The sequence below is a fragment of the Balaenoptera borealis genome (assembly GCF_965194805.1).
Source record: "Balaenoptera borealis genome assembly, chromosome: 3".
Classification (NCBI taxonomy): Eukaryota; Metazoa; Chordata; class Mammalia; order Artiodactyla; family Balaenopteridae; genus Balaenoptera; species Balaenoptera borealis.
The window spans coordinates 34859163-34883383 of NC_138866.1; the positions used below are offsets into that span (position 1 = coordinate 34859163).

The following is a 24221-nucleotide window of genomic DNA, read 5'->3' on the forward strand; positions in this document are numbered from 1 at the left end:
GACACATAGTAATCAAAGTGGCAAAAATTAAAGACAAAGAAAAATTATTGAAAGCAGCAAGGGAAAAACGACAAATAACATACAAGGGAACTCCCATAAGGTTAACAGCTGATTTCTCAGCAGAAACTCTACAAGCCAGAAGGGAGTGGCATGATATACTTAAAGTGATGAAAGGGAAGAACCTACAACCAAGATTACTCTACCCGGCAAGGATCTCATTTAGATTTGATGGAGAAATCAAAAGCTTTACAGACAAGCAAAAGCTAAGAGAATTCAGCACCACCAAACCAGCTCTACAACAAATGCTAAAGGAACTTCTCTAAGTGGGAGACACAAGAGAAGAAAAGGACCTACAAAAACCCAAAACAATTAAGAAAATGGTCATAGGAACATACATATCGATAATTACCTTAAACGTGAATGGATTAAATGCTCCAACCAAAAGACACAGGCTTGCTGAATGGATACAAAAACAAGACCCATATATATGCTGTCTACAAGAGACCCACTTTAGACCTAGGGACACATACAGACTGAAAGTGAGGGGATGGAAAAAGATATTCCATGCAAATGGAAATCAAAAGGAAGCTGGAGTAGCTATACTCATATCAGATAAAATAGACTTTAAAATAAAGAATGTTACAAGAGACAAGGAAGGACACTAGATAATGATCAAGGGATCAATCCAAGAAGAAGATATAGCAATTATAAATATATATGCACCCAACATAGGAGCACCTCAATACATAAGGCAACTGCTAACAGCTATAAAAGAGGAAATTGACAGTAACACAATAATAGTGGGGGACTTTAACACTGCACTTACACCAATGGACAGATCATCCAAAATGAAAATAAATAAGGAAACAGAAGCTTTAAATGACACAATAGACCAGATAGATTTAATTGATATTTATAGAACATTCCATCCAAAAACAGCAGATTACACGTTCTTCTCAAGCACGCACGGAACATTCTCCAGGATAGATCACATCTTGGGTCACAAATCAAGCCTCAGTAAATTTAAGAAAATTGAAATCATATCAAGCATCTTTTCTGACCACAACGCTATGAGACTGGAAATGAATTACAGGGAAAAAAACGTAAAAAACACAAACACATGGAGGCTAAACAATACGTTACTAAATAACCAAGAGATCACTGAAGAAATCAAAGAGGAAATCAAAAAATACCTAGAGACAAATGACAATGAAAACACGACGACCCAAAACCTATGGGATGCAGCAAAAGCAGTTCTAAGAGGGAAGTTTATAGCTATACAAGCCTACCTAAAGAAACAAGAAAAATCTCAAGTAAACAATCTAAGCTTACACCTAAAGAAACTAGAGAAAGAAGAACAAACAAAACCCAAAGTTAGCAGAAGGAAAGAAATCATAAAAATCAGAGGGGAAATAAATGAAATAGAAACAAAGAAAACAATAGCAAAGATCAATAAAACTAAAAGCTGGTTCTTTGAGAAGATAAACAAAATTGATAAGCCATTAGCCAGACTCATCAAGAAAAAGAGGGAGAGGACTCAAATCAATAAAATCAGAAATGAAAAAGGAGAAGTTACAACAGACACCACAGAAATACAAAGCATCCTAAGAGACTACTACAAGCAACTCTATGCCAATAAAATGGACAACCTGGAAGAAATGGGCAAATTCTTAGAAAGGTATATAACCTTCCAAGACGGAACCAGGAAGAAACAGAAAATATGAACAGACCGATCACAAGTAACGAAATTGAAACTGTGATTAAAAATCTTCCAACAAACAAAAGTCCAGGAGCAGATGGCTTCACAGGTGAATTCTATCAAACATTTAGAGAAGAGCTAACACCTATCCTTCTCAAACTCTTCCAAAAAATTGCAGAGGAAGGAACACTCCCAAACTCATTCTATGAGGCCACCATCACCCTGATACCAAAACCAGACAAAGACACTACAAAAAAAGAAAATGACCAATATCACTGATGAATATAGATGCAAAAATCCTCAACAAAATACTAGCAAACAAAATGCAACAACACATTAAAAGGATCATACACCACGATCAAGTGGGATTTATCCCAGGGGTGCAAGGATTCGTCAATATACACAAATCAATCAATGTGATACACCATATTAACAAATTGAAGAATAAAAACCATATGATCATCTCAATGGATGCAGAAAAAGCTTTTGACAAAATTCAACACCCATTTATGATAAAAACTCTTCAGAAAGTGGACATAGAGGGAACCTACCTCAACATAATAAAGGCCATATATGACAAACCCACAGCAAACATCATTCTCAACGGTGAAAAACTGAAAGCATTTCCTCTAAGATCAGGAACGAGACAAGGATGTCCACTCTCACCACTATTATTCAACATAGTTCTGGAAGTCCTAGCCACGGCAATCAGAGAAGAAAAAGAAATAAAAGGAATACAAATTGGAAAAGAAGAAGTAAAACTGTCACTGTTTGCAGATGACATGATACTATACATAGAGAATCCTAAGGATGCCACCAGAAAAGCACTAGAGCTAATCAATGAATATGGTAAAGTTGCAGGATACAAAATTAATGCACAGAAATCTCTTGCATTCCTATACACTAATGATGAAAAATCTGAAAGAGAAATTATGGAAACACTCCCATTTACCATTGCAACAAAAAGAATAAAATACCTAGGAATAAACCTACCTAGGGAGACAAAAGACCTGTATGCAGAAAACTATAAGACACTGATGAAAGAAATTAAAGATGATACCAACAGACGGAGAGATATACCATGTTCTTGGATTGGAAGAATCAACATTGTGAAAATGACTATACTACCCAAAGCAATCTACAGATTCAATGCAATCCCTATCAAATTACCAATGGCATTTTCTACGGAACTAGAACAAATCATCTTAAAATTTGTATGGAGACACAAAAGACCCCGAATTGCCAAAGCAGTCCTGAGGGAAAAAAAACGGAGCTGGAGGAATCAGACTCCCTGACTTCAGACTATACTACAAAGCTACAGTAATCAAGAAAATATGGTACTGGTGCAAAAACACAAACATAGATCAATGCAACAAGATAGAAAGCCCAGAGATAAACCCACGTACCTATGGTCAACTAATCTATGACAAAGGAGGCAAAGATATACAATGGAGAAAAGACAGTCTCTTCAATAAGTGGTGCTGGGAAAACTGGACAGCTACATGTAAAAGAATGAAATTAGAATACTCCCTAACACCATACACAAATATAAACTCAAAATGGATTAGAGACCTAAATGTAAGACTGGACACTATAAAACTCTGAGAGGAAAACATAGGAAGAACACTCTTTGACATAAATCACAGCAAGATCTTTTTTGATCCACCTCCTAGAGTAATGGAAATAAAAACAAAAATAAACAAATGGGACCTAATGAAACTTCAAAGCTTTTGCACAGCAAAGGAAACCATAAACAAGACGAAAAGACAACCCTCAGAATGGGAGAAAATTTTTGCAAACGAATCAACGGACAAAGGATTAATCTCCAAAATATATAAACAGCTCATTCAGCTCAATATTAAAGAAACAAACACCCCAATCCAAAAATGGGCAGAAGACCTAAATAGACTTTTCTCCAAAGAAGACATACAGATGGCCATGAAGCACATGAAAAGCTGCTCAACATCACTAATTATTAGAGAAATGCAAATCAAAACTACAATGAGGTATCACCTCACACTGGTTAGAATGGGCATTATCAGAAAATCTACAAACAACAAATGCTGGAGAGGGTGTGGAGAAAAGGGAACCCTCTTGCACTGTTGGTGGGAATGTAAATTGATACAGCCACTATGGAGAACAATATGGAGGTTCCTTAAAAAACTAAGCAACCCCACTTAGTTGACCCAGCAACCCCACTACTGGGCATATACCCAGAGAAAACCGTAATTCAAAAAGACACATGCACTCGAATGTTCATTGCAGCACTATTTACAATAGCCAGGTCATGGAAGCAACCTAAATGCCCATCGACAGACGAATGGATAAAGAAGATGTGGTACATATATACAATGGAATATTACTCAGCCATAAAAAGGAACGAAATTGAGTCATTTGTTGAGATGTGGATGGATCTAGAGACTGTCATACAGAGTGAAGTAAGTCAGAAAGAGAAAAACAAATACCATATTAACACATGTATGTGGAACCTAGAAAAATGGTACAGATGAACCGGGTTGCAGGGCAGAAGGTGAGACACAGATGTAGAGAACAGACATATGGACACCAAGGGGGGAAAACTGCGGTGGGGTGGGGATGGTGGTGTGCTGAATTGGGCGATTGGGATTGACATGTATACACTGATGTGTATATAATTGATGACTAATAAGAACCTGCAGTATAAAAAAACAAGCAAATAAAACAACTAATACTAAACTTTCATTGAGTTATTTGTATGAAAATATGTTAATATAAATGTTTCAGACATTACATGAAATTTCTAAAAATCTTATATGTTCTGGTAGAATGTTATTAAGTCATAATTCTAGTTATTACTTTAAAATGTATATCTCAGAAATAACTAAATTTCCTTGTCAATTGCATTGTTATGAACTTTCATCAAATCTTTAACCGTGGTCATTTTTAAGTCTTTTGTCATTTACAGACAGTTCTGGGTGTACTCTGATGCTTTTGCAAATATGTTCCTATAAAAGGGTTTCATCTTGACATGTATACACTGATGTGTATAAAATTAAAAGAAAAAAAAAAAAAGGGTTTCATCTTCAAGGAATTCATGGAAAAGACTCTGACAAGTACAGGTTTCTGGTAACTGACTGTACTGCTGAACTGAATGAATAAGCATTTTCAGAACTCTAATGAAAAACTGATGAACTCATAAAAGTGCTAACAAAAGATCAAGATGAAAAAATAAAAATTAATTACATGGGGAAAAAAAAAAAAGCCCTGTCTACTCTCAGTTCACATGGAATTAGAAATCAGTCCAGAGACTTCTGTTGAACACAAAAATATTTTGATTTGTAAGACCTATTAAGCAATCAGGAGTTTTCTCTATTAGGAACTGGAGGCTCAGCAGCAATTCTACCTCCTTCTCTTCTAGAAGACAAATATCAGATAACCAGCTATGGAATACAATGAGTAGTCACCAGATCTCCTGTGAAGATGCCCAACAAATTGTACATTGTATTATGAAAAAATTTTAAGAGTAATGTTTGCTGCAATCAATTTAATTAACCATAGTAAAGGACAATGCTTCTCAAACCATAACGTGCATCAGAAACATCCAGGGAATTTTTGTTTTTTGTTTTTTTAAGTACCAGAACCTCCTTCTGTCTCAGCAATTGTGAGTTAAGATTTTGGGATATAGTCAGGTTTTAAAATCAATGGTACAATAGAAAGAACAGTAAGAGTAAAGTCTGAACAGTGACCTCAAGTCTGGTTCTATCAATTACTAGCTATATGAGCGTAAGTATATATCCTTCAGACTCTTCACCTATATACACAATGGGAATAAGAATATCTGTACTACCTAATGTTCAGAATTACTGAAAAGAGCAAATGGGTAATATGTTAAAGCACATTGAGACCTGTGAGATACCATATAAATAAGATGTATGGTTAACATTACTAATGCAAAGAGATCAACAGGACTGATAAATGTACAATGGGTTTATAATTAAATTCAAGGTTCCTTGACTGACGTTATTGAATATTTTCAAGAGTAAATGTTATTTATTTTATAAATTTCTGAATATGTGTCTTTTATTAAAAAAGCTCTCTTCTAACATGGCAATAACCATCAGTAAGGATTCCTTTAAGGTAAAGGACTTTGAATCATGCAAATCCCAGATCGTCTTCATTGGAGCTCTGTTTCCCTCATTCATTTTGTAGTCAGTATGCAGAGTTAAACCCACTGCAGCAAAGTCTCCAAGTGTCCACAGTTAAAAATGCTTCTCTCCACATCATTCACAATCATTTCCAACTATTTGCAATCATAAAACTTATCCCCAGAACACCAATAACATTCGGGTTATTTGGCTGCAAAATCAGCTGATTTACATACATACCACCACATGATTCTTAACCTTCTGATATCACATTATGAATAACTCCATTGTGGTAAAACTGAAAACATACAGGTAATAGCAAATTCCCTTGGATTTGCAAGTTGATTGCCATTGCAAGTTGATCTTTAAATCAAGGCAGCAACTTATTTAAGATGATATTTGAATATATATTTTAAAATCTTCCTTTATTTTCCATTTAACACATAAATACTTCATAAAATATTTTGAGTTGTTATACATCCAAAAGTAAAAGACCTGCTGATATTTGGTTTCTTGTAAAAATTAAAAGATCTTTAATACAAGGGAAGGAGCATACCTAACTGTAAGAAACACATACACATTTCTTGTACAGTTTTTAATCTTTTTCTTAAAAATTTAAATTGTATTTAAAGTATACTGGGAGGCTTTGGAGGGTTGGCATTATCTGATTTTTTAAAAACTTTATGCAATTCACTTTTAAAATTTTAATTATGGTAAAATATACAACATAAAATTCACATCTTAACCATTTTTAAGTATATATTCACACTGCTGTGCAACCAATCTCATGAACTTTTCATTTTGCAAAACTGAACCTCTGTACCCATTAAGCAACAATTCCTCATTTTCTCCTACCCTTAGCCTCTGGCAACCATAGTTCCACTTTCTGTTTCTGTGCCTTTAACTACTCTAGGAATCTCATGTAAGTGGAATCATACAGTATTTTCTTTTTGTGACTGCCTTGTTTCACTTAGCCTAATATCTCAAGGTTCATCCATGTTGTAGCTTGAGTTAGAATTTCCTTCCTTTTTAAGGCTGAACAATATTCCATTCTACGTATATACTACATTTTGTTTATCCATTCAACTGCCAATGGACGTTTGGGTTGCTTCCACCTTTTGGCCAATGTGAAAAATGCTGCTTTGAACATAGGTGTACAAATATTTCTTCAAGATCTTACTTCCAGTTCTTTTGGATATATACTCAGAAGTGGAATTGCTGTATCATATGATCATTCTATTTTTAACTTTTTGAGGAACTACCATATTGTTTTCCATAGCAGCTGCACCATTTTACTTTCACACCAGCAGCACATAGGGGTACCAGTTTCTCCAAACCCTCACCAATACTTGTTATTTTCTGGATTTTTTGATAGTAGCCATCTTAACGGGTGTGAGGTGATATGTCATTGTGGTTTTATTTTGCATTATCCTAATGATTAGTGATGTTGAACATCTTTTCATATGCTTGTTGGTCATCTGTACATCTTCTTTAGAGAAATGTCCATTTAAGTTTTTTGTCCATTTTAATCCAATCATCTGATTTTCGTTGTTGAGTTGCTTTTCATCTTTTGCAACTAAATTACAACTCTTAATAGTGTGATTTTAATCATATGTAAGTTTTTTTAAATCGTATTGAAAGTAACCAATAACAGTAGAAAAAAAACACTGTGTTTCAAAACACAGTTATGTTGCATTATTTGTAAGGTGACTTTGTATATACATTTTAACTTTTTTAAGCATTATGCCCTTCATCTATACAATAGGGACAATTATATGTCCTTATCCGATCTCATAGGGGTAGCCTGAATATCAAATGAGATAATTGTAAAACTATAAAATAAAGTTATATAAATAAATGCTGCATCCAAATCAGTTTAAACAGCTTTGAAAATTTTAAAATAAAGATGTACCAACCTGGAAAGAGACTGAGGATTGGGATGTATGATAAGTAAATCAGAAAAACCTGGATAAATGGAGCCAGATAAATATCTTTCAGATTAGTGTCATTCTTAACATTCATACCAATTCTTTTCTATTTTTCATTTGCTTCATAGATTTTTAAGTACCATGTTTTCCATTTAATGCTTGCTTCCAGAATACTCTTATGAAGTTCCTAAATATTCAGGAATTTCCAAGGAGCAATTTAAGAATTCCACATCAACTTCATCACATGGAGCTATAGAACAACCTGCCACTCTTCCATAGGATAGACCATGAATTACTTTCTTCTTTCAACAAAGAAAAGAAAAACACAGCAAAACTTCTAAACATGAAATAAGTAAACATTTGCATGGCTTACTGCAAATTTTAAATTAGTATTTTAAATATGCAATTATAAATTTTTATGTAAGAATTAATCACTTCTATTTAAATATAATCATTAACCTCTTCAAAACTTTGAAAACTTTGTAAAAACCTCAGACTTGTTTACTTAGCAACTGAATTTTAAAATCTCCTTATCCTTCTTTTACTTGCATAGTGGTTTAAGAACACAGACTCCAAAGCTAGATGACCTGGATTTGATCTTAGCATCCATTTAATCAATGTGTGACCTTCAGCAAGTTAACCTCTCTGTTCCTTGACTTTTTCATGTTTAAAATGAGGCTAACAATAGCACCTCTCTCAAAGTTGTTGCAAGCAGTAAATAAGTCAATACAGATGAAGTGATTAGAATACTGCCAGACACATTATAAATGTTACTGCTATTATTTCTATTATTATAATCATTATTATTATCTCTGCTTTGGCTTTGTGATAAATTCCCTTAAAAGGATAAAAGCAAAACTGAAACATTTTTGATGGCACATTTCACAGTTAAAGGTTTATCTAATTAACAAGGCAATCAGAAAAGATATTAATGTGGGCAGAGAACAAAATTCATCTTAGAAAGCACCATGAATATCTAAAAAAGTATACTGAACCACTAGATTATACTGTAATTTATATAGACAAATTTAAGAAGGATGGTATCTGAAGTACACAGATTTTTTGAGAACCTTACTATATACTTGTAATTACTTCTTCCCAAACTCACAATTTAACCCAAGGCTTACTGGAAATTTTACAGAACTAATCATAAATCTAAGGAATAGAGAAATCCAAATTTCAACAAAGTCAGGCAGCTCTAAAGGTAAACTCCAACGAAGGTCAAAAAACTGGTTAATTAAAAGTAGTAATTTAAAATCTCACTAGAATTAAGCTATCACTTACAAATAAATCTCAGTTGGTTACCTTTGACTATGCATATACCTTCCTATCTACCTGCCTGGCACAGGCACAAGACTCAAGTAAAGGTGCAAATAATCAGTACCATTAAACTGATGCAAGTAAAACAGAATCACTTATCATACAGAAAAGGAAATAAAAGAATTAAAAGGCCAATTCCTCTAATATAACCATAGTAGAGGATAATAAAACCATATATTAATATAACCATAGATGTTGTTGGAAGCAGGGTGTAAATCTTTACTTTTTTAAAAAACAAAACTTCCAGTCACTACTCCACCCATAACAGTAGGAATTACTATCTGACTTCTGAAACTATATGTTAGTTTTTCCTGTTTCTGAACTTTATATAAATGAAATCACACTACAGGCGGTCTTCTTCAATCTAGTGCATTTTGGTAAACATTATGCTTATGAGATTCATCTATGTTTTTAAATTTAATTGTTCACTGTTCATTCTCATTGTATAGTATTCCACGGCATGAAAATGCAATGATTTATTTATCTGTTCTACCATAGGCAGATGTCTGGGTTGTTTTCAATCTAGGCTATTACAAATAGCACTGCTATAGACATTTTGCACATGTCTTTTGGTGAACATAAGCAAATATTCCTGTCAGATATACACCTATGAGTGAAATTCCTGGATCACAGAAAATATGTATGTTCAGGTTTAGTAAACACTGTTCAGCTTCCCAACGTGGTAGTACCAATTTGTGTATGAGATAATTGTATAACTTCTTAACACTTGGAAATGTCATCTTTTTATCCAGCCACTGTGGTGAAAGTATAGATATATATATATTGTGGTGATTTTAATTTGCATTTCTCTAATGATTATCAGTGTTGAGCACCTTTTCATGTTCATATTGATCACATACTGTTTGTGAAGTATCTTACAAGTCTTCTGATCATTTTTTAAATTGGGTTGTTAGAAATGAATCTTTTGTTGTATATATGTATTGCAAATAACTTTTCATTCTATGGCTTGCATTTTAGTATTTTATAGTATCTTTCCTAAAGTTCTTAATGTGATCCAATTTTACAGTCTTTCCTTAAGTTGTAATGTGACCCAGTTTATCAAATTTTCTGTTTACTGTTTAAGAAATCCTTGCCTAACCCAAGATCATGAAGATATTTTCCCATGTTTTCATTTAAAAGCATTATTTTTTTTATCTTTCTCATTTGGACCTATGATATATCTGAAATGAATTTTTATGTATGATGTGAAGTGGGGGGTCAATGGTCATCTTTTCCATAAGGATATCCAGGGGGGGAAAAATTCTCTTCTGTACAGTAATGCAATGTTATCTTTGTTGTAAATCAGATGACAGTATATGTATAAATCCTTTCCTGGATTTAATAGTTTTCTGTTGCTACTGTAACAAATTAACACAACTAACTCACTTTTAGTAGCTTAAACCAACACAAATTTACCATCTCACAGTTCTGTAAGTCAGAAGTCTGGGTTGGCTTGGCTGGTTTTTCTGCTTCAGGTTTCACAAAACCAAAATCAAGGTGTCTGTCAGCTTGGCTTTTATTAGGAGGCTCTGGGAAGAATCCACTTCCAAACTCATTCAAGTTCACAGAATCCAAGTCCTTTGGTATCAGGACTCATGTCTCTGTTTCCTTGCTGGCTGTCAGCTGCGGACTGCTCTAAGCAACTAGAGGCCTCTTTCCAGCCCTTGTACATGGGCACCTGAATATCAGAGCCAACAATAATAGTGCATAGAATCCTCCCAATACTTGAAATCTCTCCGACTCCCACCTCTGCTGCATTTATCTGCTGCTTCCAGCCAGAGAAAGTTTCCTGCTTTTAGGGGCTCATTTGATTAGATTGGGCACACCCAGATAACCCAGGATCATCTCTCTATCTAAACAACCCTAATTGTATTTGCAAAGTTCCTTTTGCTATATAATGTGACATATTACAGGTTCCAAGGATTAGGGCTGGACATCTTTGGAGGCCATTATTCTCTCGACTATAATGAACACTCTATTCTGTTCCATTAGTTTACCCTTGCACCAATATCACTGTCTTAATAACTCTAGTGTTACAGAAAATCAATATCTGGTATCCTAAAGTCTTCCAATTACTTTGTTATTCCTTAAGATTCCCTTGGCTATACTTGGCCCTTTGAATTTCCAAAGAAATTTTAGACTAGATCATCAATTTTAAAAAACAAACAAAATAATCTATGTGACATTTTAATTAGAATTGCACTAATCTTTACAGCTATTAATCTATATGACCTATGTGGTCAATTTTAGTTTACATTTCATATGAACTTCAAAAGAATGTGTATTCTATCATTTTCCAGTGACATGTTGTAGAGTTATTAACTAGGTCACTGATTACTCTTCTATCTCTTTATTTTTTGATCATCTACTTCTATCAGCTGTTGATAGAGCTATCATAAATTCTCCCACTATGATTGAGGATTTGCCCAGTTCTCCTTTTGTTTCTACCAATTTTTGCATTATATATTTTAAAACTATCTTACCATGTCCATGTAGATTTAGGATTGTGATAACTTCCTAAAACACTGACCCTTTTATCATTATAATCATACATCTTTTATATCTAGTCTTGATTTTAAAGTTTACTTTGACATTAGTGTAGCCACACCAGATTTCCTTTAAGAGTCTGCATGGCAGATCTTTATCTATCCTTTTACTTCAACCTCCCCTGGTCTTTATATTTAAGATGTGGTTCTTGAATGTAGCATGTAATTGGGTTTTGTTTTCCTTTATACAGTCTGACAAGTTTAGTGTTTCAACAGGAATTTTAGTCTATTTATATTTAATGTAATTGCCAGTATGATTAGGACAGAACAGGTAGGCTGAGACTTATCACAGATGCAACTAAGACTTAAAATATGCCCCCAACATAAACTCAGCTGTTCATAGTATAGTAATGTAATGTAATGTAATGTCCATATTTTACCCTGTTTTTCTATGTAAGAATGCTAATTTGCTGCCAGCTACTCCACTGCACTCAAAAAGTTTCGAAACTTAGCTTCTACATCATCAAATACTTACTTGAAAGCCTATATTAAATCCAAAATGATGTTCAAAGTCAAACTTAGTCTCTGAATAATTTTTGCCCCATAAGCAAGTTCTAGCAGCTCCTTTGACATTTTACAGTTTAATAATAAGGTAGCGGTACACTTTTAAAATTCCAAAGGGTAAAAAATATTTAAAGTAAGTCATACAATTTTATATTAATTTCTAATGTGACCTAGAAAAACAACTATTGTAGATGCCTTCCAAAACCACTTCTTGTGACAAAAAAGATTATCTCTCACACACACATCAACTCAGGAATAAACAAAATATGATCCATTCCACCTAGGCATTTCCTCTTCTTTAAAACCAATGCCTTGGGCTTCCCTGGTGGCGCAGTGGTTGAGAGTCTGCCTGCCAATGCAGGGGACACGGGTTCGAGCCCTGGTCTGGGAAGATCCCACATGCCACGGAGCAACTGGGCCCGTGAGCCACAATTACTGAGCCTGCGCGTCTGGAGCCTGTGCTCCGCAACAAGAGAGGCCGCGATGGTGAGAGGCCCGCGCACCGCGATGAGGAGTGGTCCCCACTTGCCGCAACTAGAGAAAGCCCTCGCACAGAAATGAAGACTCAACACAGTCATAAATAAATAAATAAATAAATAAAAAAGAACGTGAATTAAAATCAAAAAAAAAAAAAAAAAAAAAAAACAATGCCTTACCCCAGTCCATATCATCCCTAATCCCTCATTAAATCCCTACATTTAATCTTTTCTTCTAAGAGGCCATAACTTAACCTCCAATAGACTCAGAGTTACCCTTCTAAACACAAATACGATGAGCACTGCTTACTTTTATATAGAAAATCTCCAAGTGACAAACGTTGATTTTAGATAAAATACAATCCCTTGAGATGTCATATGAAGCCTAGTTTTTCATAGGGGATTAATGAATTTGGGATCCAAAAGGTTTTATGTATAATGTTTGATATCCAGATGGATAATAACCAAATAGGTTGGCATGAGCTATTATATCAAAATTCTGATTAGATATATTACTAAAGATAATATTAGATATATTAGGAAATTAACTTTAATATGCTGGCATTCTATAGAAAGTCATGTTTTTTCTGCCTCTGACTTTCCTCTTGTAGTATCAAACAACTTGGTAATGTGCTCTCTGATTTCTACCCTATCATGTTACCTGGTACTATATTAAAAAGTTGTCACACATTACCAGCAATAGCTACAATGCATTTTTAAGTAACAAAATGTGTTTTTCTTTTGCTTTTGAATCTTCATGATAAAAATTTCCATTTAATACTTAATATCAATGCAGTTCCTTGATTCCGCAACTACAGAAAGCCCTCGCACAGAAACGAAGACCCAACACAGCCATAAATAAATAAAAATAAATAAATTTAAAAACCTGAAAAAAAAATCATTTCATAATGGATCACAGACCTAAAGCTTAAAATTGTATAAATTCTACAAATAAACCTAGAAGAAAACATCTGTGACTCTGATTTAGCAAAAGATTTCTTAGAATATCGAAACACAATCCATTAGAGAACAAACTGATAAATTGAATGTTATCATAATGTAACTATTTATTCTGAAATAATCACAGACTCACAGGAAGTTGCAAAAATACCAGAGTCCTGTGTTCCCTTCACCTAGTTTCCCCCAATGGTGATATGTCATATAGTACAACATCGAAGCTAGAAAACTCAACATTTGTACGTTACTGCTACCTAGTCTACAAACCTTATTATTTTCAACATTTTTTTACATGTATTCATTAGTGTATATGTGTGTACATAGTTACACGCAGTTTTATACCATTTATGGACTTGTTTAATTACTACCACAATCAAGATACAGAACAGTACCATAAACTACAAAATAACTTCTCATATTATCTCTTTGTATTAACACCTACATCCCACACCATGCTTGTCCCTGCTCCTGTGGCAACCACTAGTTTATTCTTCATCTCAATTGATATTTTTTCTGGAGAATGTTATATAAATAGAATCATATAGGTTATAACCTCTTGACATTGACTTTCTTTACTAAGCTTAAAGTCCTTGAGGCCCATCCAGGTTGTTTCCTGTTTCAATGGTTCATTCCTTTTTACTGCTGAGTACTATTCCATTCCTTGAAAGTACCAAAGTTTGTTCAACCATTTAACTAATGAAGGACAGTCTCAATAAATTTCAAAGGACTGCAATTATACAAAGTATGCTCTCTGACCTCAAGATCATTATATTTTAAAAAATCAATGATAATAATGTAACTAGAAAATTCCCCAAATAATGGGAAATTTAAGAATGTATTTCTAAATAATAATGCCATAGAAGAAATCACAAGAGAAAATAGAAAATATTTCAAACAAATGATAAACATATCAAAAATTTCAGGAGATACCTAAAACATTTTATAGGAAAATTTATAGTTTTAAAGGCCTATGTTATAAAAGAAGAAAGTTTAAAATCGAAGATCTAAGTTTCTACCTTAAGAAGCTAGGGGATGGAGTGAGGAAGAGCAAACTAATCCCAAAGTAAACAGAAGAAAGGAAATAATCAAAGGACAGAAATCACTGAAATAGAAAATAGACAAACAATAGAGAAAAATCATATCAACAATTGGGTCTTTGAAAGCATTAATAAAATTGATAACCTGTGCCAAGACTGAGAAAAAAACAATACACACATAATCAATATTAAGATTACAAGATTTGGGACTTCCCTGGTGGTGCAGTGGTTAAGAATCCACCTGCCAATGAAGGGGACATGGGTTCAGGCCCCAGTCCAGGAAGATCCCACATGCCGCGGAGCAACTAAGCCCTGCGCCACCACTACTGAGCCTGCGAGGCACAACTACTGAGCCCATGTGCCACAACTACTGAAGCCTGTGTGCCTAGAGCCCATGGTCCACAACAAGAGAAGCTATCAAAATGAGAAGCCTGCACACCGCAACAAAGAGTAGGCCCCGCTCGCCACAACTAGAGAAAGCCCACACACAGCAATGAAGACCCAATACAGCCATAAGTAAATAAATACATACGTACGTACATACATTTATTAAAAACACAAAATTAAAAGATTTGACATACATCATGAAAGATTATACAGACATTAAAAGTATATTAAGGGGATATTATGAACTACTGCTTGCTAATATACTTGAAAACTTAGATTAAATGGATCAATTCCATGACAAACTACATCTTACCAAAACTGACACAAGAAGAAATAGAAAATTGGAATGGTACTCTCCCTAACTAAGCAATTTCCACCTACCCCATCCCATCTAAAAAAACCATATACAAATCCTGCAAACCCAGATTCCAGCCACTGATGACTTTATTGGTAAATTCTATTAAATATTTAACTTCCCAATTTATTTTATAAGGCCAGCATAATCCTGACAACAAAATGATCAAGGACATCACAAGAAAACAAAAAACAGACACAGACCAGTCCCCATCGTGAGTATAGATGCAAACATCCTTTTTAAAAATAGAAAATGAAATCCAGAAATATATAAAAAGGATGATACATCATGACCAACTGGGTTTATACCACAAACACAAAATTGGATTAACATTTTAAAACCTCTACACAGATCAATGAATATATAACCTCAATAGATACCAACCAAAAAAGCATTTGAAAAAATTCAACACAAATTCATGACTGAAAGAAACTCTCATTAAACTAAGGATAAAAGTAGGCTTCCTCAATCTAGTATAGGGCATCTAATAAAATCCAACAAATAAACCAAATGCTTAAAATGCTCATAATATTAAAGTACTGAAGGCTTTCCCTCTAATAATTGGCAACAAAGCAAGGATATTCACTCTGACCACTTCTATTCAATATTGTACTGAAGATCCTAGACACTCTAATAACACAGAAAAAGACAAACAAGAGTAATAAAGTTCAGAAAGAAAGAAATAACATTAGTATTATAAAAACTCTTCCAGAAAAGAAGTGAGCCCTTCCAATATAACCCTGATATCAAAATCAGACAAAAAATAAGACAACCTTTCTCATAATCATATTATAAAAATCCTAAATATTAGCATATTAAATCCAGTGATTACAAAATACACCTCAGCCAAGTTTACTGGAATGCAAGGTTGGTTTAATATTTTTAAAAAATCAATGTTACTTACTATACCAATATTTCTCTTTTAAGGGAGAAAAACATATGACCATCTCATACTTGAAAAAAAAATGTTTAAATAAAATTCAACATCCATTCATGTTAATAACTCTGAGCCAACTATGAATAGTTGTCTGATATCTACAACTAGTTATATCCTTGTCTGATATCTACAAAAGATACCTACAAAAAGCAAAACATTACACTTAATGATGAAATGTTAAAAACTTTCCCTTTCAAATTGGGAATGAGACAAAAATATTCATTATTATCACTTCTATTCAAAAATGAACTGGTGGTGCTAGACAGTACAATATGGCAAAAAAATGCAAAGAATGTACAGATAAACTATTAGAATTTATAAACACATTTAGCAAGGTTGAAGGATGTAGGGTCAATATAAAAAATTAATTATAACAAAGATAAAGATTTTTAAAATGACACCACTTACGAAGGCATCGAAAATGTCACATAACTAGGTACCATATAATGAAAGGTATGCAAAATGTCCACACTGAAAATTATGCAATTCAAAAAAATTAAAATATCTAAGTAAATGGAGGAATACATTAAATTCATGGATTGGAACACTCAACATTTAAAGATGTACCTTCATTCATTTACATCTTAACTGAGGATAGTAAACAGTAATTTAATGATATATAGTAGGTTTCAAAGTGGGAATCAGGTGACAGCAATATGCTGTATAGTGATTAAGAGAATAGGCTTTGGAGTCAGTTAAGCCTGGGTTTAAAATCTTGTTCTAGTACTTCCCACTCATTGGCTCTGGGACAAGTTACTTAACCTCAAAGAAGCTTGATTTCCAAAATTAATTATTTGTTGGGAGAGCCAATTAATTAACTATGAAAAGTTCATTTAATACTATACTATTTTTATTGCCCATGGTCTCAAAACTTGTAAGTGGAAGAGATGAGCTTTGAATCTAGGCAATCTGGATCCAAAGTTTTTGCACTTAACAACAAGGCTATATAGTACCTCTGAAAAATACTAGTTTGGCAAATACAAAGGTGAATTATATACTGCCATCAAAAAGTTTCCAGCTGGGAGAGGAAGGAAAGATAAGATATGAAAAAATAACTACAGCAAGTAAGAACCAAATGAACACAACAGTGGTTAAAATTAAGGACTGATAATACCAAATATTAGTGAGTATATGAAAAAACTGAACTCTTATGCATTGTTGGTGGAAATTTTAAATGGTACAATTACTTTGGAAGAAGGTTTGGCAGTATCTTATAAAGTTGAAGACACTATTTGACCCAGTAATCCTAGTTATAAATATTTACCCAAGACCAACGAAAACATATACAGTTGATTTTCATTATTCAAAGAATCCATAGTTGTGAATTCACCTACTTACTAAAACACATTTGTAACCCAATAAGCAACATTTACAGCACTCTCACAACAATTTGTGGACATGTGCAGAATGGAGAAAAATTGAATTGCCTGACACAAACATTGTCAGCTCAAGTGGAACAAGGCAACACTCTGCCTTGTTTTAACTCTCATAGTGTAAACGAGCATCCTTTTTGTGGTCTCTTTAGTACCATGTTTTTCAAGTTATTTTGCTTTTTGTTGGTGATGCTGCAGTTCAGAATGTCCCCCTATCATAGTGCTGAAGTGTTCTCTAGTATTCCTAAGTGCAAGAAGGCTATGATGTGCCTTAAGGAGCAAGTACGAGTGTTAGATAAGCTTCATTCAGGCATGAGTTATAGTGCTGCTGGACATGAGTTCAGTGTCTGTTTGTTTTTATTGGGGTATAGTTGTTTTACAATGTTGTGTTAGTTTCTACTGTAGAATTCAGTGTTAATGAATCAACAAAATATGTTAAATAACATGTCTTTAAACAGAAACATACATAAAAGAAGGTTATATATTGATCAGCTGACAAAAATGCTGTGGTCAGAAGCTCACAGGAACCTAACCCTGTACTTCCCCTAGAAGAAATGGTTAGTATTAGCTAGTTCAGTGTTCACAGTGACTTTATAAAACATAACTACCACAAATAATGAGAATCAACTATATCCACAAAAAGACATATGCAAATGTCCATAGCAGCTGTACTCACAACAGCCAAAAACTGAACCTAACCCAAATGTCCATTAACCAAACAGATAAATAAATCGTGAGATACTCATACAAAGGAATAGTACTCAGCAATAAAATGGAATAACAAGGAATAAATATCAGAAAAGTTATGCTGAACAAAAGAAGCCTTACACAAAGAGTATAATTCCATTTACGTGGAAAGAATAAGAAAGGTACAACAAATATATGGTGAAAAAATTAAAGTGCTTGCTTCAGTGTGGGAGGACTGACTGAAAAGTGGCAGGTGAAACTTCCTGGAAAGATGGAAACATTCTGTATTATGAAAGGAGAAGAGCTTCATGTATGCACATAATTGTCAACATTATACAGCTAACATTTGTGAATTTTAATATATATAAATTATCTCAAATAATTAACAATAACTGAGTGGAAGGTGGAAAGTGGAAGAACATATAAATGAAACAAGAATGTCATAATGCTAACTGCTCTATCTGGGTGATGAGTACATAGGGGTATATCATACTGTTTTTTGTATATTCCCTAAATTTTCCAAAATGAAAAGTTTAAAAAATAATAGGAGAAGGAGCAAGTATGTAGAGAAACTACAGGAGAGAAAATGAGATTTATAAAAGTGAAACAGTTACAGTGATTACTTGATTTGAAGGCCTTCATGGAAAAGTCATTAGAACTGGGCATATTCGGTATATCTTTTTGGACAGGCAAAGGCAGGTAAGTCCATGAAGTGGACACTGAAAACAGTGTAAACAAAATCATAAAAGTACTACTAGTGTTGGGCTATTTAGGGAACAGTTTGGCTTAAGTATAAGGTCAAGAGAAAACAATAACGAGAGACACCTAAAAAAGTAGATAGAAGATGAAATCATCAAAACAGCCTAAAATGTTGAGCCACAGAAAACACACTGGGCAACAGGAAATCATTTTGCACATTCAAGTTTGGAAACAACATGATTAGAGCTAAACTTTGGAAACTTTAATCTAGCAGTAATATGAAAAATAGTATGGATGCATTACTATGTCCCTATGAGAGACAATAATGCTCTAACAGGGCAATGACTGGGAGAACAAGGAACCAAGGACACAGGCATTTGAATTGGTAATTGATGGCTAAGATTTTCAAAAGAACAAATATCAAGTTATACATCTTTAAAGAGGTTTAAGCACTGAGACTCTTCTCTTTAGCACAATATAATACTGAGAACACTAACCAAATGAAAACAGAATATGTTGAAGTCTGATGCCAATTTCCTCAAGATTTACAACTGGAAGTGTTAATTTACAACTAGCAGTATCAATCCAATCAATGTTGGAATTTCAGTTTAGTATGTTGTTTTTAAAAATAGCCTTGTTATGGAACTACTATAAAAGTACAAGCAGGGATTCCAGATTGGCAACAAAGTACTCCAAATAGCAATGAGTATACTCTCTATGCTTTGTTGCCTTTACAGAAATGGTGTTAAAACAAAAAGAATTTATATTGGTGATAAAGGCATCTTATCCAATAAAGTTCTTTATCACAGCCCCCTTCACCACCACCAATGGCTTTAGCCATAAAAATAATGCTTTACATTCAAATGAATAAACCTTAGTCAACAGAAATAACCACTGCCCTCATGTAACTTCTAAGGAAAAAAAAAAAAAGGAAACATAACCAAATTACTAGTAAAAAAATCACCCTGCATATCCCTGAACTCTATTAGTTCCCTATCTGGAAACTTTCTGTTCAAGGTTAAATTCATAACCATTAAATCTGTTTTTATTATTTGAAGGGCTTTATAAGGACAAATAACTATTGTCCATCCTAATGACAACAAAAAATATTAGCTTACAACTAACGAATAGTTTTAAATTAGACATAAGCACTTCTGAGTACAAACACAATCACATAATTGGAATAATTTTCTGAAGCAAACAGTAAAATCTGTTTTTCTGAAATATGTTTTAAAAAGACATTTAAAATTATATTTTAATTATACTCCAATTATAGCCAGAAACAAGACTTCATTTAATGGATATTATCCTATAACCTAGTGTCTACAAAGTAACTGTTTTAATATTCTTAATATTAAAACTTTAACATTAAGTTGTGCTTGTGGGTGTATATTTACACCTGAATACACACACACAAATATATGCATAGATATTATATTCAGTAAATTTTTAAACTTGTGCTAATGGAGATAATCCACAAGATTAACCATAAGCTTCAGAAATGAGACTAGAAGGAAGAAAACAGTATTAAGTGACATACATTCCTGTTGTATATGTTCGCAAATATAGATGCTAGAGCCACAGTTCCTACGTTCTAACAGTGATTCTACCATTTATACCTTGCATAAACTCTGGCAAAATCTCTAAAAATCAGAATTCATCTATAAAATAGGATGAAATACTACCTTAGCTTCATGTAATATTGTGAGAATTAAATGAAATAATCCAATTAAAGTGCTTAGTCTGACCTATTGGCTAATATTGAAACAAAGTGTTCATACCTTAAGTTTTTGACAACTAGTGCATTCAGAGGATATCACAGAGGCATATTTTATCACAGTGGACAATGTACAGTTGACTGTACATAAAGGACAGTGGAATATTCTTCTCAGGGAATATTAACATTAATGATAAGATGTGTAATCAACTTGTTAGACGTGAAGAAATACAAGCTTCCTTCTTTATATTTACAAGTTTCAGATTTAAGAAAATATAAGATTCCTTCATACATCTACAACTGATGGGTAAAAATAGAAAAATGAAAATAAATATTTTACCTTAGACAAAAGTGACCTAATTTATATCAAATATTTGTTGACTACATACTACCAAGATAGATATTTAAAGATATAATTGGAAAATATTTAAGATAAAATAGAAGCATAGCTGCTAGACATAATACATGATTTAAAATCCCATTCCATTCATCCTAAAAAATAGTAATAGTGTATAAAAATTAGGCATAATAATGCTCAGCATAGCACTGCTCATACTACTGAAAATTGGATATAATTAATGCCCAACTGTTGAAGATTAGTTATGACACTGGTATTCAACAGAAAATTATATAACCATTTAAATGATTCTGTGCTGAATTTTTAATAGCATGGGAAATGTTCATAAAGCTGAAAAAACCAAGGAACAAAACAGTTCTTAGAGTCTGATTCAAAGTTTGCAAAATACACAGAGAAAACGAAACTGGAAGGAAAAACATCAAAATGTTATGACTATTTCTGGATAGAGGGGTTACAGGAATTTTTAATTTTCTTCTTTGTGTATTTGCATTTCTCAAATTTTATTATTTTATAAATTAAAAGTTAGAATTTTTAGAAATCCTGTTCTTTTAGTTTTTACCAACATAAATTTCCTACAAGGATTTCATAGTCTATGAGATTCACAACGGGATCCCATGTTTTCGAAACAATTTTTTCAATTTTCTTTGGTGAAATACCTGCTCAGTGATCCCCATTTCAGCTTCATGAGACTGTTGTAACAGAAACAAACTGAACACTGGATCAAAAAACAATTTCTTGGGGGACAAAAAAAATTTGACCAATAACAAACACTAAGTAGTCTATAACTCTTATTTCAAAATGTTCAATTTTATTGGCCTTAGATTGAAGTCTTTGTGATCCTTAAACTTCACCTTCCACCTATCCTCCGTAAGATATGTGAGCCCAAGAAGCTTGCAAGTCATATTAAAATGTTCTATTTTCTTTATTTTGGTAGTAATTTGTTTTTCTGACCTTAAATTTTACCTATTAGTTAATTAAATTAAATAGTTTTATCAGCATTAAGTGCTTATTACTATAGGCATTAAGATGGAATTGGAGTAACTTCTAAAGTTCCTTCACTAACTTAAGATTTTATGAAGATTTAAGTAACAAGTAAAATTGAATTCCTTAACACACACAAACGATAATAACATTCACATTTCTAATTATATATGCCACTTCTAATTATATTAGTCACAAAAGGTTTGGAAGTATTCACTTAACATTAATATTTCCTGTGGGCTTTCTATGTGATAAGAACTTTGCTAGGCATTAGGAATGTAGAAGATGAAAAGCCACAATTCTTGCCTCAACTAGTTCATACTCCAGTAGACTTCTACATATACCACCTACTATGAATCAACTGAATTATAAGAACCCAATTCTAAGAAGGTAATCACAGTTTTGCCTATTAAAACATTTGGTTTAAAAGAGAGCCTAAAAAATTCTCCTCTTAATTTTCTGGATTTTATGATGCATTTAAAAGGTATGGTCTAATAAGATGTAGCTGAAGAAGACAATGAGTCTAGTATTAAAAAAGTAATATATGAGGGGGAATTAGAGAAGAGAAAACATCAGAGGCAAAAAAAAAAAGGAAAAAAACACGTAAAGCAATCTATTTAGAGCAATCTATATTTATGGTATAATTTATTACATCATAAAAATGCAAAAATAATCAACAGAAATCTATAACAAATCACAAGAGAATTAGTAAATAAGATGTAAAATTAACAAATAGGAAGTATATAATTTCACATATACCTTCCCCCAAAAAACTACTTAGATAAAAAAATGAAGAGAAGACTCTGCCTATAATGAAAATAATAAAACAAAATACAAAGGCATATATACAGCAGAGAAATAAGTGAACTCAGAGTAAGGAAGAAAAAGTTTAAAAACTTCCATCCAATGAAAGGCTTAAAAATAACTATTACAGAAAAGCAATGAACACCCCTAGCAGATTAAACTCCTTAAAACTACTTTCCACTAAAAAGAGTTTCTTCAAGTAAGGAAAGAAAATGCACAAAATGAGCTGAGGAAATGTTATACCTGAAAGTAAGGCAACTATCAAAGATTCATGCCTCAAAAGCTTCTTAAGCTCAACATATACAAAACTATACTAATGGCCTTCCCTCTCAAACTATTAGAATGTTTAGCTAAAGATCACATAAACTACAGGGTTGGATAAAATGACCACTGATTTTCTTTCCATTTCTTTATTTTGCTTTTGGCTTTTAGGGGTGGAAATTGGGAAGAAGGAGCACTGTATCCTTTGGCTAAGAACATTCATCCAAAGTAAGACTGTTGGGTTCACTAGACATATAACCATGAGCAAGATAATTAATGTCTTTGGCAGAGTCTCAGTATTCTTATATGTAAAAAAGGGCAGTTGTAAGGATTCAATGAGACAATACAAGCAAATGACTTACCACAGTACTTAGCACAATAAGGAGAGACTACAAAGAATACAAAAACAATAACACTTAAAAAGAATATGGCTAAGACTTTTCCACAACAGATCAAGGACTTGAACCTGCAGATACAAGAAGAACAAACGATGACAAATATAAATCCATACTATATATAATACAATCCGGATATATTATACAGAAACTGTAATACAAAAAAAAACAAAGAGATCTTTAAAACAGCCCAAGTAAAAGGAAAGATCACTAACAAAGGAATGACAATTAGATTGATGAAAGACTTCTTAATAGCTCAAATGAAGCTAGAAGATAAATGTAATAATAACTTCAAAATGTTAAGAGAAAATAACTACCAACCTAAACTGGTAATGGTATACCTTGGTGAGAGGGGAAAAATCTTTCCCCAAGAGCAAGGCCAAAACAAAGACATTTTCAGATATATAATAAATGAGCCTGTCAAGCTTTCTAAAAAGAATTTCTCAATAAAGCATGCCAAAGAAGAGGAAATATGTCCTTAAAAGAAAGCTATAAGAAGTGAATAAAAATGATGATCAAAAAACTTGTGGGGTTGGGCTTCCCTGGTGGCGCAGTGGTTGAGAATCTGCCTGCCAATGCAGGGGACACGGGTTCAAGCCCTGGTCTGGGAAGATCCCACATGCCACGGAGCAAATGGGCCCGTGAGCCACAATTACTGAGCCTGCGCATCTGGAGC

General features: G+C 33.3%; 1 protein-coding gene and 2 long non-coding RNA genes across 16 annotated transcripts in view; 1 reads left to right on the forward strand and 2 right to left on the reverse strand.

Annotated features, from left to right (window-relative positions):
- Nucleotides 1-24221, reverse strand: part of GPHN (gephyrin) — a 611785-nt gene that overhangs the window by 507249 nt on the left and 80315 nt on the right. The gene's annotated exons all lie outside the window — the stretch shown is intronic.
- Nucleotides 1-24221, forward strand: part of LOC309626235 — a 1141377-nt gene that overhangs the window by 116142 nt on the left and 1001014 nt on the right. The gene's annotated exons all lie outside the window — the stretch shown is intronic.
- On the reverse strand, nucleotides 9480-13398 carry LOC309626230. Its single transcript, XR_014243052.1, has 2 exons — nucleotides 12773-13398; nucleotides 9480-12432 (listed from the first exon to the last, which is right to left on the reverse strand). It is a non-coding gene; the product is annotated as an uncharacterized lncRNA (long non-coding RNA).